Genomic DNA, 18,065 nt, shown 5'->3' on the forward strand with positions numbered 1-18,065 from the left:
GCGCCTGGCCAATTCGTGCGAATATTTTAAAGCAAGCTCTACCACTGTCTCAGTTTTATTTTAATTCCGCGCGGACGGAGTCGCGGGCGACAGCTAGTATACAATATAATAAGAATTTGTCTTCTAATTATGAACCATTTTATTTAAAATTAATACATTGAATTGCAGTATCTTTTAAATATCGTAGAGAATTACTATGAAAAGTAATATTCCATTACGTTTTTTTTTTTATATTATCGCGAAACGTCAAAATGATAATTATAAAACTCGTCTGTCGCACTTTTATTTCATACAGTTAATTATAATTTAAATTATCAATTCTTATCTAAAGTTTAACTTACGTTTAATCCCATTATTAAGAAGACTATTAATATTATTAGTTTATTATTAAAAAATAATAAGGAACAATTATTACTTTAAGTGGCGATTGGTGTCACGATTGTCATATCTCTTTAATTTCGTTACCAAATTACAAACGTTTGTACAAACATTTGAAGTAATTTGCACATTGGCAGTGACCCATACGGGTAAGCGTTGGCCGGTTTTACGACGTTAAGTGAAAAAACAAATATGTCTGTCGGTATGATATCATCCCGTGTGCATGTGCAGCTCGGATTGTTTGGATCGTAAACACAGTCGCGCATCAATACCCGATTTATTGAGGTTTAACTATAAACATGACTTCAACATTAATACGATAAAATATTTCGATTGAAAACTGTTGTATAACAATAAGTGCGTGTTTTCTTTCTTTCAAGTTTTCTTTTTATTAGAGAACGGAGCAGATGGGCAACGGATCGCCTAATTGTGATCCGATGTCCATGGACTTCTGCATATGCTATAAAAGAGATGAGCGCCTTTTTACTTACCACGAAGCTGGTAAAGTAGTACCACCAGCCGCTGTTATTAGGATGGCCTCGACTTGACAATGGGAGAGTCGCACTGATTTTTTTGTAAAAATAAATCTTATTTCTCGGTTTCGTGTGATGAACGATGTGGTACCATTTAAATAATTCTCTTTTTCTATAATAAGCCTACTCTACATTTAAATACTTGTATTTTTAATCTAAATATAATTAAATGGGTTTATATTATGGTTTCATGTTGCTGTTCTTTCGCTTTCACATCACTTTTTTGTAAGTGTCAATTCTAAAATCCATCGTTAATAATTGTATCTACGCTCAAATAGTCAACTATTAAGCTTCATTGAATCCAGATAACTTCCCTCAGCGGGTTAATAGTCGTGAAATTTAATAAAACGACCGCTAATCTTTCACTTATCTTTAGGTCGTTGTAAAAATGAAGCTTGGCATCTAACTCGCCAGTGCTTTTTATTGGCGAGATAAAAATGCATTTTTTATGAGTACACTTAATTTTTCGTACGCGTCACATTTTGATGCGGCCTCCTTTATTCCACTGATAGCTCTAAGCAGGTTTCATTGGAATAATCGCTTCATTGAGTCACAGGTGCGTTAGGCTATATTTAGGAGTGTGATGTGTGAACCATAGAGTTAGAAGACATTTTTTAGAGGTGGCATTGCAAAAATTTTTTTAAAGTTGTTAAGGAAGAAAACAGACAATCCTGATTACAATAGCTACATTTATCGTTGGTTTCTAAGACCATAATCTCTATATATAACATATATCTCTGTTTTGTTAAGAATAATGAGAGTTATGATGAGAGTGACGATATGTTTTAGATAGAGACATTGGTCTCCGAAACCTACAATTATTGAACTAGATATTAAGACCTAACCTACCCTTTTGTCTATTTAGCCGACTTCAAAAAGAAGGAGGCTATCAATTCGTCTGTATGTTTTTTTATGTGTGTTACTCCGCCCCTAGTGCTCCGATTTAAAAAAATTGATCGAAAGGTTTTAGCTTGCAGGTGTGACCCATTTTTTTAATAATGTAATTCTATTCCTATTGTTTTAAAATAGTGAACTATATATAAAATAAAGCTATTTTTACTTGTCCTAGCTTAATTTATTTGATCTGACATCAAACTTACTTCGTAACTCTACGGCACTGATAGCCATCATTATTTCGTTGATCCGCGTCAGGCGACTTTGCATTTTAATGTGAAATTTAGCAAATGTTTCGACTCAATTTCGTCTGTGCAATAGTCTTCCAGCTGGATTAATCCAGATCACCTGCTGTTATCATCTAAGATAATTCACTATGACAGTATAGCGAGAAATGTCACTATCTAAATGCCTGGATTAACGATAGGGCAAGAATTTTTTAAGACCTTATGTGATTAACATCTCGTTTGATTAATTAGCATTTTAATTCCAAGTGGTAACCTATTTATACAAATGAGTTTAATAAAGACGAAGTCTAGATGTATTTGTGAGAGGGAATATTAAGTTAATCTTCACTCTTTCTCTGAAGGTGCCCCTCCATTTAATGGATTGGCCGTCAGCTCCGTGAAGCTAATCTTACAAATAATATAAATGCGAATGTTTAGATGGATGGATGTTTGAAGGTGTCTTTAGAACGTCTGCATGGATCTTGCTGTAATATGGTACGGATGTAGAACACAGTCTGGAAGAACACATCGGCTACTAATTAAGTTTTTTTCAATACTGCGCGAACGGAGTCGCGGGCGACAGCTAATAAAGAATATTTGTAGAAATAATAAATATTAATAACACGCTAATTGTAATTCTATCAAAGTTAATAATTCTGCCATTTCCGTTAATACTTGCTTTTTGTCGGTTCATAAAAATGTTAAAGCTTTAGCCATCTGCCTATTTACAAATATATAATTTAAATATTCAATAATTAGAATTAATTCTTAGCATTTTATGTATATTTCTAACAATGTTGCTTGTAATTATTCAAACTTTCGTGAGACATTATACTAAACTGATATAAAAACGGCTAAACACTTACGTATATTCGTCCGGTGGCGGCACCGACTAGTTTCGAGCCCCTGGCAGTGAGCTACGGGCCGCGTCCGCAAAACAATACCAGAACCACTCATCCTGATGAAGGGCCCCCGATGGGCTCGAAACTAGTCGGTGCCGCCACCGGACGAATATACGTGAGTGTTTAGCCGTGTTTATATATCAGTTTAATGTTGCTTGTAAATATTAAATACTTTAATTTCTTGCTGTCAATTTTATTGTGAGTACAAAATCGCGATACAACTTGCACAATTTGATACACAAAAGATATCTAGACATCTTTGTTCCAAAATAAAATATCTAGACTTTTAAAATATCTGTGCACATTTATGTTCCCCATTGATGTTGTTTAAAGGAATTTCAAAGGATGTTATAATTTAGATTTTCAGTGAGATATAGATAGGCATATAGCTTTGATGAAGGTTTTAGGAAGCTCTGGTTAATTTAAACATCGCTTGATTAGAAACAATTGACGACAGCATTTTCGTAAGTGACGATGTCTTCGAGAGAACAGCTGTGTAAGGCAAAGTGTATTCGCTTCGTAGCGATTCTGTAGCAAACTTCATAAATGTATGGAACTGACATGCGATTATAACGTGACTTATCGAAAGTTATTATAAGTTCTATACATTTTTGAAGTTCGCTATGGAATCGCTTCGGGCCGAACGCACTTTGTCTAACCCGCTGAATATGCTCACATTGAACTTGTGTATAACAGTGGTAGAGCCCGCTTTAACATCTTCGCACGAATTATCACGACCACACAGAAGACAGGCGTGAAGTGGAAGCAATTCCGCGTTTCGTCTGATGAGTGTACGTCCCGGAGGCCTAATTTAGTCCTCTTTCCCTTCCCGCCATTTTCTTATAAGGAAAGGATAGGAAGTGGAAGTGGACTTTCCGGATGAGAGGATGCATGGAAAGGGAATATATTTTCTTTCTGTGCATCGTCTCCTCCGTCGATTAAAGGTAGGCAACGCATGCAATTGCGTATGTCTTTGGGCAACGGTCACTTCGCTATATCAGCGATTTCAGGTGGCCGCTCGCTCGTTTGCCACCTTATGATATAAAAAAATGATTCTACCACAACAAATAAAAGACCAAAATAAAATTTACAAAAAACAACAAAGTCTTAGTTGAGAATTTGCAGTAAAGTACGGGCGATATTTATCTGAACACTTGAAGACACCACTAATAGGACAATTTTGTCTATTTTTAATATTGTATTCACAGCTTGCAGCTAATGCCAGTTTCATACGAGTGTAGAAAAGTAAGGTAGAACAGTAGACAGTGCAGTACTGCTATTCTTTGAATGCATACTCCGAAACAGAATGGTACCTATAGTTTGAGAGTAAGGCATTTTTATGTGGATAGAATGCCTTGACGTACCGTCAGACGTGGGAGTTACACATTCAGTATGTCGAGCTCAGACTCAGTAGTGGCGCATTCACCAAACATGAGAGCCATATTGACTCAAACAGCCCGCTCTATTTACTTTTTATAACCCTATAGAACTACCGTCCTCTATTAATTCTGGTTGGTGGTCTCAGTTATCTTTGCTTTCACTTCTAGCATTGTGCTTTTGCTCCTGTCTAGAGTAAGCGTGCGCTGAACCATAGCAGTACTGCACAAAGCTCTATCTGAATGTTCTACCCTCGTGTGAAATGATATAAACGTGGCGAGAAACATCTGGTGGCGTCTGCGTCGTGCGTCATCATATATTTGTCTTGGCGGTTTCGATGCGATGCCAGAGTGTAACGCTTTGAAACTAAATGTGTGCCTTTTTAAATAGAATGCAGTTTTAACAAGCAATAAAATTTATAAGATTAATGCGTTGCATGCAAACGATTCGTTTAGTAAAAGACGTGGAGTAAATTTATATTGTCTTCAGATAAGAACATGAAATGAAATGTTAACTGTTTTGAATACCACGTAAGTGTAGAAAAATATTAAACAGTTATACAACATAAATGAATTAGGATCGGATTAATTTACGTCTGATGGTCCAGTGCAGCACCGACTAGTTTTGGACCCGTCGGGAGTCCATCTTCAGGGCGAGTGTTGGGATCCTTCGCGGTCGCGTCGCGTCTTGCATTGAGACTTGACGGGACGATCACACGTGACTTAAAGCCGCTCCTAATCATTTTATTATACTACCTTACGAAAGTTTAAACAGTTATACAACATATTGTTCAATTGGTGTCAAAACAACAAAAACAATAGTGATTTATAGCAATCTATTAATCCATCCACCTGATCGACGGCGTCCCGATACCGCTTCAATCAAAGTCAATCTGCAAATCAATTTTATATACGGCATAATTTTACGTTTCCAGGTGACTAGCAATTGAGTTCGACTTTACACGTGTTTTCAATTGAATTAATAGAGTTGCGTCTTTATAGTCAAATGCATTGTGCGTTTAAAGTTTGATTCTATGTATTTTATTCAGAATATGATTTAAAATGAATAAAATATCGCTTTGAAGAAGAATACTGATAAATAGATGGAACTATTGAATATATCAAACATTTTTTAACTATTTTATAACTCACATATTCGCAAGCATTTTTTTTATCTGTAGATATACCATTTGTTCTGTTGTCATGTATTATTCCTGTGAATGCATTCAAACTATTGATTCACGTTCGTTTCAAATTAAACAATACCCTTAGAGTAGCACTCAATGCACCCTTGATTTTTTTATTTTTAATAAATCATAAGCGCGTGCGTAACAACTCTTCCGTCCCCTCCGGTGGTTGTCGCACGACTGACGCGTGCCGACACGTGGCGCCATCTATTGTGTTAACTTCTCATTATCTTTTAACGAATGTATGAGATTTATTGCGGACTACCGCTTTTTTACGGCTGTGAAAGTAACCGAATTATACTCGATGCCTTTATATTTGGGGTGATCCCAGATAAGTATATACTTGTACTAGTCAAATATCCCAGCGGCTCTGAACTTCGCGTGAGTCACGGTACGCAATTTAAAGTGTACGACGACCTTGTGCGGTAAGATATTTGAAAAGAACTATACTATGTAACTGCTACTACTATATAGAAGTGTCATGATTGTGAAACTACATTAATTTATCTCATCCGATACAATTGCAAGATATAGACGACAAAAACTGAGAACAAAACATTTCTTAACAAAGACAATTATACAAGAAGGCAGTATTTCAATGTTAACCGTTGCACAAATGTGCATACGTAACAAATTCATATTTCACGTTGAAGGAAACATTCGTCCGCAGCGAACAAGTTTACACAAGGCATTATACAGTTATAAATAAGCACTCGTCCGTTCCCAAACATCCAAATAGACACTTCCACCAGATGGCCGAGGATATCCTGGGCGCAGCACATTGCCTGCACACGAGGGTAATTATAGGCAGCGAGTAGGGTCACCATGTTACTACAAATCGTCGGATAAATTGATAAAATAACAATATAAAGCAACAACTTTTCGACTTTGTACTTAAATGCTAATGCTAATAATGATTATTTAATAAAGATTATAGAGAAGAAACAGTTTCAAACTTAAAGTTGAGACTGGAACGGTTAATCTTTTATCAACAAATCTAACCCATGTGTCTCTTGAGACTAAGTAAAATAAAATTAACATGAACACTTAAAGAATCTAGAAATAACAGCCAATAGTAAGACATACTTATTTTTATTTATAAGATTATTAATAAAATTTTGGACAACTTTGATAACGATTACCCCTTAATTTATATTAATAACAGTGGTAGAGCTTTAACATCTTCGCACGAATTGGCCCGGCTCGCCGGGTGAAATACCACGAGCACACAGAAGACAGGTGTCAAGTAGAAGCAATTCCGCGTTTCGTCTGATGAGTGTGCGTCCCGGAGGCCTAATTTAGTCCTCTTTCCCTTCCCACCCTTTTTCTTGTAAGGTAAAGATGGGAAGTGGAAGTGGACTTTCCGGATGAGAGGATGCATGGGAAGGGAAAATATTTTTTTTCCGTGTATCCTCTCTTACGTCGATTAAAGGTAGGCAACGCATATGCAATTGCGTATGTCTGTGGGCAACGGTCACTTCGTTATTACAGCGATTTCATGTAGCCGCCATTCGTTTGCCACCTTATGATATAAAAAAAAATTAAGGACAATCTACAAAGCAGCAGAATGATGGTTAATGTAGCGTGAAGAGGCGCGTGCGCAACACCCGATCGCATTCGGCTGTTGATCGCTACAATTGTGTTGCTAACACGCACTGTCCACCCGGTATTTATATCAATGTAGCGTATAAAACGATTTTAATGCACGTTTTGATCCTCTGAGAAATATCGTTAGAACTCAATTGCACAGGGATTGAATTTTTTCCTCAAAAATTTAGTTTTAAATCTGATGATTGTTGCGATTATTAGCTGAAAAACTAAAGAGAATGTGGTTCCTAATATGTTTTATTTTAAAACAATGAAGTAAATAAAAGGAAAAAGTCTTGACAATTTAATAATTTATCCAAGGTAAAACTAAATTAAATGCCAACGCTTATAATCCCCCAAATTAACACAGAGTTTAAAGCAGGCGTGTGCCGGCTTCCGTTCACTATTTGTTGAAATTTCATATGTTGTCAACCTTTTTATTATATGGATCAAGATAACAAGTATTAATATACGTATTTAAAAGTATTTTATGAAATCAACAAATAAGTGAAGTTCTATAGCTATAACTTCCATCCAAAGCCGAAGAATTATTACGTGTTTTTATAAGTTACCGTAGTTACTGTTAGGATGAAAATCCGACACTGTGCCGGTGTACTGGCGCAACACTAACCTTATTAATAAGTCAATGTTTATGTCCCCTCACTAATCAATATGACAAGGGATTCTAACTAATAATGTCTAAAATTACTTATCATAGGAAAAAGATTTAAAATCGATGTATATTCTATCTGAGATTATGATGAATTACTAGCCGACTACATACTGCAATAACTAAAAGTAAAAGAAAACAATTAGTAATCTATATATTTCGTGACTTTAAACTTTTTAAAATGTTGTGTACCCCGCGTTCAAATTTCAGGATGTCGGACTTCCGAAACAACTGGTCGGCGTTTACAATACAATGAGTGATGGCGTTACATTTTGTTTACATTAAAAATAACACACGTTAAAACAGAGTAAACTTGTGTCAGAGTTCATCCAAATATGAAAAACATATTAAGGTAAAATAATAATAGGTTTTAAATAATTGTCTTAACTGTTTTTTACACTATCGGTGAAACCCAAATGTACTTCTAACTAGTTTATATTCAAGTCGTTTTTATTATTAAAATATAATAGTCTTTAATTTGTTGTAAATTCGCCATTATACATATATATATATATATATATATAATGGCGAATTTATGCAAAAATAAATAAATCAATTGCTGTTCGTTAGTGTCGTTAAAACTCGAGAACGACTGAACGGATTTATCTTATCTTGGTCTTGAAATGTTCGTGGAGGTCTAGAGAAGGCGTAAAGCGTGATAAAAAATCGATTAATTGCCAGGAAAACCCTAAAAAACAGCCATTTCTTTTTTCAAATATCAACATTTTTTAAATAAAATGTAGAGTCAATTTGAAATTTATTGACTAATTATGTTTTTTTTTGATTCCACGCGGACGGAGTCGCGAGCGACAGCTAGTTATGAATGTTCAAGCTGTTCAAGTTCCCTGGAGACATGTTGCAAGCTCATTAGGTTGCTACAACCACTAAATACACACGTCGCTTCCTGTAATCCTTGGGGATGTTTGACAAATATCTGAATGTTGTAAACAAGCAAAAAATTTTATGACCCAAGGTCCTATGTAGACTGTGCTCGCAACAAAAACACTGAAATTAAGAATAACTGAAAATGAGTTAATTATGACTTTTGAGGCTGAAATGAAAGAAATGTGGCATATTGTATTTTGTTAGTTTTCATTAGTTTTGGTAATTATCCGTAACTATGAAGCGATTGCAAATGGAAATAAGGCATCTGGAAACCCTAACTCCACAAGTTTAATCTTACTAATATTATGCAAGCGAATTTTTGGATGGATGGATGGATGTTTGAAGGTTTTTTTTATAACAGAATGGGGGCAAACGAGCAGCGGGAACACCGAGGTGTTCAACGATGCCTATGAACATCAGCAATATCGAAGGAACTTTGAGATGGTGATACGCTCGCTTCTTGTAGGACCCTAAATAGCGGTTTGGAAATACCGCCGAGGACAGACCATTCCACAACGCTCCTGTGCGAGGCAGGAAGTTTCGCGCAAACCGCACGGTATCTCCAGAACGTCTGCATCTTGCTGAAATTTGCAATAGATGTAGAATATAATCTAGAAAACCACAAAGAGTCGAGAGCGACACCTAGTGTTTTTTAGTATAATAAGATAGCATTCGTAAAATGGTTGACATTTTAAATTAACTCACTCTAACTAAGATTCCTTCCACTTATTGTATCCCAATTTAAATACCAATTAACTACCGTTAATTTAATAGTCAATTTAAATAATTACGAATCGTTTTAAAATTCCTCGTATTGTACCTAATTCTGTTTTTGTGTGTCGCAGAGAAAGTCTCCCTTCGCTTTACGTATTCACACCGTTCGGAGGCAAACGTGTGACCAATTTTGAACTAATTAAATACGGCATCCGGCTCATTGGCTGTCAAATCGACGTATTTTTACCGTCTCCTTTTTGTCCGCGTCTCTCTGTGCGGTGTAAACAGATACGTTACAGTTTAGTTAGCGTACTCCGCGTAGTAACGCGTAAGAATAATATGGACATGCTTATAAGAAATTTAATAAAGAAAAAGTTTCAAATTTTCGAATTAAGCCTTTTTAATAGTCATCTTAGAAATACTTAAAAAAAAGCATCACATAACTGTTATCTTAGTAAATATCTTCATTCTTTACAAAAGCTTTATTCCACAAGCTCAAGTTACAAAGCGAAGATAAGAGAATATTAAAAATCCAAAAAAATTGGAGCGACTTTTTCTAAGTTTAAGAATTCTTTTCTTTCGTTATATGGATTATTGTTTACTATTATATCACATTTACAACTAATTTGTTAGTATTTATGTCTTACAAACACCTCTATAAGATTTATTGAAATTTCTAGTAAAACTGGCGCTAGAATGGCATACCCTTATTATTTCTAACGTGCGTCGATTTCTCACCGGAAACATATGTCTGTATTTCATTCGCCGATGACATGTGTCGCGACTCCTGCGCATGTGTTGCAGTGTTGCCAACCTCTCGGAAGGAATTTGCCGAGAAATTGATGAGATCATTAGTCACTAGAGCTACTTTTTGCTACTAACCTTTTTGGTTTGGACCCCACATAGAGACTAAGCGTTTCGCAATTATTTTAATGGTTTGAAACGGTACTAAAAAATATTATTTTAAACTCAAAAATTTAACTAAAGAAAACATAACCTTAAAATCGCCTTACGTCAAATAGCGACTGTGATTGTCTATTATAAAATATTTTTAGTTTTTAAGAAAAGAAAAGTTATATCAGATATAAAAATAAAACGTTTGACCATAACAAAGACCATAAAATATAGTATAACACATCGATATAGTTTTTATAAAATTAAGCTAAGAAAAAAACTAAAGCACCCACGTCCGTGACTCTAACAGACATTTCGAATTCGAATTTTGTACGGTCTGTGCACATGTATCTTGCTTGTCTTACGTCCGTCTATTGCTTTTAAATTATGCATGACGTCTAGGAGTTTTCGACCCTGTTGTAAAATACGATATCATCATCCCTGGCTTTATCCCATTTATGTAGGTTGCTGCATTCAAGTTATTATAAACCTTAATGTTTAGGTTTAATTTTATCATAATTATTGTACAGTAAGATTGAAATAAATCTTATTTCTTACTAAAATTATAAATACGAAAGTTTTGATGTGTGGATGGATGTTTGTTAAAAGGTATCAACAGAACAGCTGCATGCAACTCGCTGATATTTGGGAACACAGTCTGGAAGAACACATAGGATAAGATTTTTTAATTCCGTACGGACGGAGTCGCTGGCGACAGCTAGTAAGTTAGAAGCGTCAATAGCCTAATGGTTAAGGGTACGGATTTCCGATCAAGAGGTCAGGGGTTTGAATCCTGGCATTCGACTATTGTCGTAATCCATGTCCTAGCACAAGCTTAGAGTTTAGTTGGAATGGTACAAGAAATATTAGTCATCATCATCAGCTCACTATTCGTCCCCACTGAGGGGATCGGAACCTACCCAAAGTTAGGGGTGACTAGGCCATAGTCAATCACGCTGGCCAAGTGCGGGTTGGTTGACTTCACACATATCTTTGAATTTCTTCTCAGATATGTGCAGGTTGCATCACGATGTTTTCCTTCACCGTAAGAACGTCGGATAAATGTACATATGTAAATCGGAAATCGAAAAACACATTGGTACATGGCGGGATTCGAACCCAGGACCTGCAGATTGCAAGTCAAGTGCTTAACCCCTGAGCCACCGACGCTCAGAAATATTAGTAAGTGTACAAAATTTATATATTATAACATACTTATGGCGATTAGGAAAGGCTATCGAAATAAAAAGTAACCTAGTTACATAATCCTTTATAAGGCATGTGTGTGATTTATCAGGGCGGCAGTGAAGCAACATCGTTTGTATCAGGTAACGAGCCGAGCAACCAATTTGTATGATAAAAAGCTCTTGATCGGATCCAGAATCACACCTTTTACGTAAAAAATTAAAGTTCCGACCTTCACACAGTCTAGGAGATTGAATTTTATAGACTTAAGAAATTACCAGAAGGCACATCAAATTAATGTTAACGTTAAAATATATTGCTAACATAACAGTAGTACTATTTAAATGATTTTTTGTTATAAACAGAAGATATTTTTTTATATCTGTAAATATAGTTTTTTTATATTATTATGTGGATTATGTTTTTATACTTATTAATAAAACATTTTATATATCGATGTTAAATCAATTGCTAATTACGTAATAATTTCTTAATTATTGAACAGTCCATGTCTAAATGTTCCTAAGTCACGCTTGCACAATAACGTATCGTCGTTGTTGCAGGTGTGTGCACAAAAAAACGAAAGGATTCGCCGCAGGTGCTCCGGGATCAGGTGCGGGACGGGATTTGGGTTAGGAGTAATTATAGGCAACTGTGACTTACAACGTAGCCGTCGCCCCCCACTGGGAACAAGTCCAGTATAAGCCACTATAAGCCACTTCTAACTTCAACCCTTTGTATAATACTAGCTGTAGCCCGTGACTCCGTCAGCGTGGTATTGAAAACATAATTAGTAGGCTATGTGTTCTACCAGACTATGTTCTATATGTATGCCAAATTTTATCGAGATCCCTTCAGCCGTTCTGGCCATTCAAACAGACGTCCATCCATCTAAACATTCGCATTTATAATATAAGTAAGATATATAAATTTGTTTAGTTAATTTAAATTAAAGTGTGAGCGGCGATGTTTAATTATGTATTCAATGATCTGATTAGTAAAAAAGTATTTTTTTTGTCTATGGCCTAAATTTTAGTAGGTATATAAGTAGTAAGTACAATACGTATAATATATGGCAATTTTAGGGCGAATTTAGAGTATATGATTTTGAGGTTAACAATTTTAAAAATAAGAGCAATAAAAATACGTAAATATTAGTAATAAAAGAAATCTATATTTAAGATATATCTGAAAGCGATTTGATGAGACTTAAATAATTGTAGGTTTTGGTGGCAATAAATATCTAACAGTGGCAGGCAAACTACAGACCGTGTGTAGACAAGAGCCACCTGCAAAATAATATGCCAAGATTATAGCGTATCTAATAAAAATTGCTATACTTTACCTAGAGATGGGAAACATAAAATCAATTTGACAAGTCTCTAACATGCGTTTGTGTTGACTTAGCAACATTTATATGTTATACTAATAGTTGCTCGTGACTGTCCGCGCTTAAATTAAAAAAAATCTTACTAATATTATAAATGGGAATGTTTAAATGGATGGAATTTGAATTCCGCCATGTACCAATGTGTTTTTCGATTTACGATTTACATATGTACATTTATGCGACGTTTTTACGGTGAAGGAAAACATCGTAATGCTGCACATATCTGAGAAGAAATTCAAAGATATGTGTGAAATCAACCAACCGGCACTTAGCCAGCGTGGTTGACTATGGCCTAATCACCCTTAACTTAGGGTAGGCTCCGAGTCCCTGGGTGGGGACGAATAGTGAGCGGATGATAAAATAGATGGATGGATGTTTGGAGATATCTCCAGAACAGTTGTTAGTGGTGAGATTCTTCTCCAAAACTTCGATTTACAAAAGCTTTCTCGAATATATAATGTGCATATCGTAATCATCTTCGACGTTTTATTTGGTCTGTTTAATTTAAAATAACAACTATAATAATAAATATTAGCCTTTAGATATTTAATGTAGATCTAGTTAACAATTTTATTCATCATCAATTGTAAAAAATTCAGACTAATTGATAACCTCCTTCTTTTTAAAGTCTGTTCATAATAAAACTACATCTCTCCTTTTCTAAGCGATACGTAAACGTGTGACTTGCTCAAGCAGTTACGCGTTAGTAATTCGATCTTAGTTATCGTTATTTGCTAAATTGCGGAGAGAGGTCGATTTTAAAAGCTCCGTTAATTGCCGGCATCGTTCCCATTACTGTTCCCCGCGCCACTGATACGCCTCTGCGAACTCACAAACGCACATCTGGGACCAATGTTAGCTAATATACGACCAGAATGACTTACAAACCAATAAAATACTCTCTGATTTGAATTTTATTGCACTGAAAATAAGGTTTATTTCCTTTAATTTAGAGTAAAGACAACCATGTCTTCGAACACCTGTTTCAACCAAATCGTTTATTTAAGCAATACGATATACGATTGTAGTTCGTAATCCCCGGAGATAAGGTCGGATATCGAATGAAAAATGCTATCGTTGCATTCTTGTTTGTTAGGGATGTTCGCATAAATTATCGATATTTCGCTTTGAGGTTGTAGACTGGGATAAGACTGTCCTTTTCTAAGCGACTGATTATGTTTTGCCGCTTGAAGAATGTGTGGCCGGAACGAGTGGTAGAGACTAGAGGCTTTGTGTCTGCGACTACTGACTACTTGTTTAGGTTTGTTTTGTTTTAAATTTGGATCAAAAAATTCTATTGTATTTTACTGTAATATGGATAAAATATTTTTTTTAATTAGTCATGTCTGATAGCTATTTTATTTGTCGATAAAGTAATATAATACGAGTGTTGACGTTGGTACAGAATAAAATATTAAAAAAAATACAGAAACACGTATTAAGTACTAAATTATATAATCGTAACTCGTCACTTGGATTTAAAATAGTTTTTTTAATGAATACTTCAATTATTGTAATACAGTCGTTGAGTTTGAATGTTAAACGATTCCTTATAAGTTGAATTTGCTTAGAAATGAGTTACTGGTATGGCGCGGTGGCGGCGGTTCATTTGCTGAGTCAAATAGCAACCGATCGACGCCGGGTCACGGGGCTAGTTCATAATACACGAGGTGTCGGCGGCCCGCCGGCGCCACGGCGACCGGCGCCTACTATCCTGCCGACAATCCATAGATATATCATACAAAAAGCAACTTTAACTAAAACAACTTAAAGTTCGATTTAGAAGATATTAATTTTAATCAGCTGTGATTTGTATACACATTTGAAAATGCATTTTAAAACAAAGCAGATAGAGTAGGTTATAGCTTGCTTGTGGTTTATTGTATAGAATTCATTCCTTGATTTTGAATTCCGAACGCCAAGTAAAAGAAAGTCATTCTTAAAGGAGCACGATAAAATTTTTTATACACATATTATTTTTGATCCATACTGAGTGTATTTCGCAATTTTTTTTAAAGCTAATGCTTACATCAGAGTTGTTTGCAAATGACATTCTTTTATCCAGTTCCATCACCATGGTATCTAGTTGCCTAATTTTTAGTATACTTGGGTATAACTAAGAATCCTTCGTTGTTAAAATATTTGTAGTTGTCCTGTGTACATATTCTTACCTTTTAGTATATTTGTCATGACGATTTATGCCGATGTCAATTCCTTTACATTACCTATACAGGTAGAATGTAGAATCTGTGTAACTCTGGTAAGAATTCGTATAAGCTTTTCGAAATCGCCGAAATTGCGAAGCAACCGCTGCGCATAAACATCCGCAATTGCATATGCTTTCTCTACCTTTAGCATACGTGGAAGGGAACGCAAAGAAAGAGATATTTCATCTTACTTTGCGTCCCCTCCTCCGTCATGTCCACTTCCTTATAAGAAAAGATTGGGAAGTATAGGCGAACTCATCAGATGAAACACGGAATTACTTCCACTTAATGCATGTCCTTCTATGTGGTCGTGTTACTGAGCTGACCAAGTGAGCTGACCCATTCTGGCAACAGATGTTATTGTTACTGACTTCTATAACTGGCAAGATACTAAACTCAGCTATCCATTGATATCAAAAAATCTATATGCAGAATATAGATTTTTTGTAATAAGTCGTGTTTTAATTTGAAGTTATTAAGACTTGCGTTAGATGGAAACAAGACGATCTTTTCATAGATTATAGTATGGTATAAAGTTGGATCTGTTAAAACAAAGCTTAAATAACATTTTTACTTACTAATATAAAAGTGCCAATGACTAGCGCCAACTTTAACGCAATTTAAACAAAAGAAATGAAGGAACAAGGAAATGTTAGAAAAAGTTTTTAGTTTTTCAAAACTGATAATTCAAACATTTTATTCGAAGTCACACTTGTCAGGTCAAAATTTTTATACGAACCTCATCAAACAGTCAAAAAACTGTAGCATGCTAAACAAAACGCGATGATATTCACGCTTACGGGTCTATGGCTAGGTGTCAAAAGCCTTACCTGACCGTTCACCGCCCACACGGGCCAGCGGAGCCAAGAAATATTTACAATCTCAGCCGCATTCTGTTTGTTCGGGAGTTATCCCTTCACACCCGCGCATTGAGTCCGCCACTCAAATTAATGTATCAATATTGTAAAAACTATCTTCCCGAAATGACACGTACTGTGTGTGCTTTTTTGGGCTATACAAAATGCATGAACCATGCCTGTGAACCAAAAACTTCGTTGCTTCAATGCTGCTTCTTCTTAACGTTCTTTTTTAAAGGACGACATTTATTTTTAACTTCAACCACTAGGTAATCGTTTGTGTTTTGTTTTTCTTTGTTCAGAACAGCTGTCGAATTACAACAATCCGTAAACATGCATTTTGTTACGCTTATGTCTCGAATTAATGTAACTTCTTTAAGCTGTCCATAATAAAATTCACGACAAAACCTGTATAAACGGCTGGAGGCGAAATTTGGCTGTTTTTTTTCCGGCGAGTCGTTCCTCGAAACCGAGGAAATGTTTGGGCAAAAAGCCGACGGAACAGGATTTCGTATCGATGTTGCCAAATCTGGACGCGTTAAGAGATGATAAAGAGAGGGCCGCCACCGCGACGTACAAAATCACAACAGAAGCGAATAAAAAAGCATGTTCTACCAAAACGAATTATGGTCCTTCAAGAAGAGTACTTATTCCTTAAACGACAAGAATGTAGCTGCAGTTCGTCTGTTCTTAATATAAGGCATCCATTGCTTGTTTATTCCTTGACTATATTAAAAAAAATCTAAAGACGCTGTACTTCTTTCACCTAATATTTAAAAGAATCTTGAACTAAAGGATTAATGCATATCTCAATTTATCTACGGCGACAGCAACAAAAATGTATCACGATGATAAGCATGTTTTGTTCTTAAAAGCGTTACTTGCATAATTGACGATATCTAAAATTCAAGATTGTCTGAAATATTTGTTAAAACATTTGCGTAAATTTTCCCTACACGCCATATTCAAAGATAAACAAATATTATTGAGAGGAAGTGGTTACTTAAAACTATAAATTAACTAGTGGTCGCCCGCTACTCATTCCGCAGAATTAACAAAAAACATAATTAGCCGTAGCCTATGTGTTCTTCTAGACTATGTTCTATATGTATGCTAAATTTCAACAAGATCCGTTCAGCCGTTCTGGAGATATCTTCAAACAAACAGCCATCTATCTAAACATTCGGATTTATAATATTAGTAAGATTTAAGATTAAGGTAAAGCCCTGGGTACCTGTTAAAGACTTAAAGACCTAATTAATGCGACTAATGAAAAATGTGATGACGACATATCGATACAAATCGGAATCGTATCTGATCACGGCCAGTTCAAAGGAGCTGCGGCGCGAAATGTGCGTACGTAAATTGAATGCGTATGCATGAGTCACAGTGGCACATGTGTACGTGGAAATAGCCTCTAGCTTGCAAGTTGGAACAAATGTTGAGATGCGGCGGGCGCTGCGGCGTCGGTCCGAGAATGCGACCGGCCGCCGCCAGTGATGCGAAATATCGATAACGTACAGACTAATTAAATCGATAACATTTTTATACACATTTTTTATTTTATCGATATTTCAAGCAGAGAAATAATTAAAGTAGAATGTATTTATTAGGAACTTATCGCGTTTATAGAATGCTAAATTTATTTAGAAAAAATCTTAAACTTTTACGTTATTATCAATACAATGATGTTTAAATTACCTTGCGTTTTTAATCTTAAAACAGATTTATTATAAGTAAACAATAGTAAATGTCTGTAAAAACAATGAAATGATGTTTTTACTGAATATATCCCTGCGAGATTTATAAACAAATGCAATCAAGGAAATTTTTATTTTTGCTCGTATGAAGAGAGTTATGTTTTTAAAGGTTTGTTTGTATGAACGTCTGTTCCATTGTTACCTCTAGATTTCTCAGCTTTTTTAAAGTGAGGTGTATCCCATTCGATTTTATTTCCTGAATTAATAAAGATATTTTTTAATTAACTGCTACGCATTTCTTTTTAATCCGCCATAGTTTCTTTTAGTTTATACTAAATAAAATAAAAAATAATTTTAAACAAAAAAAGTTGGTATGGGCGCATCTCTAAGGGCGGACCGGGCTGGCGCCGCGCTTTTTTACCCCGGCACCAACACTGGCGCTGCGTTTCAACTTGTTATTCAGTTTAGTTTGACTCGGA

The sequence above is a fragment of the Papilio xuthus genome, unplaced genomic scaffold (assembly GCF_000836235.2).
Source record: "Papilio xuthus unplaced genomic scaffold, Pxut_1.1 DF824992.1, whole genome shotgun sequence".
Taxonomy (NCBI): Eukaryota; Metazoa; Arthropoda; class Insecta; order Lepidoptera; family Papilionidae; genus Papilio; species Papilio xuthus.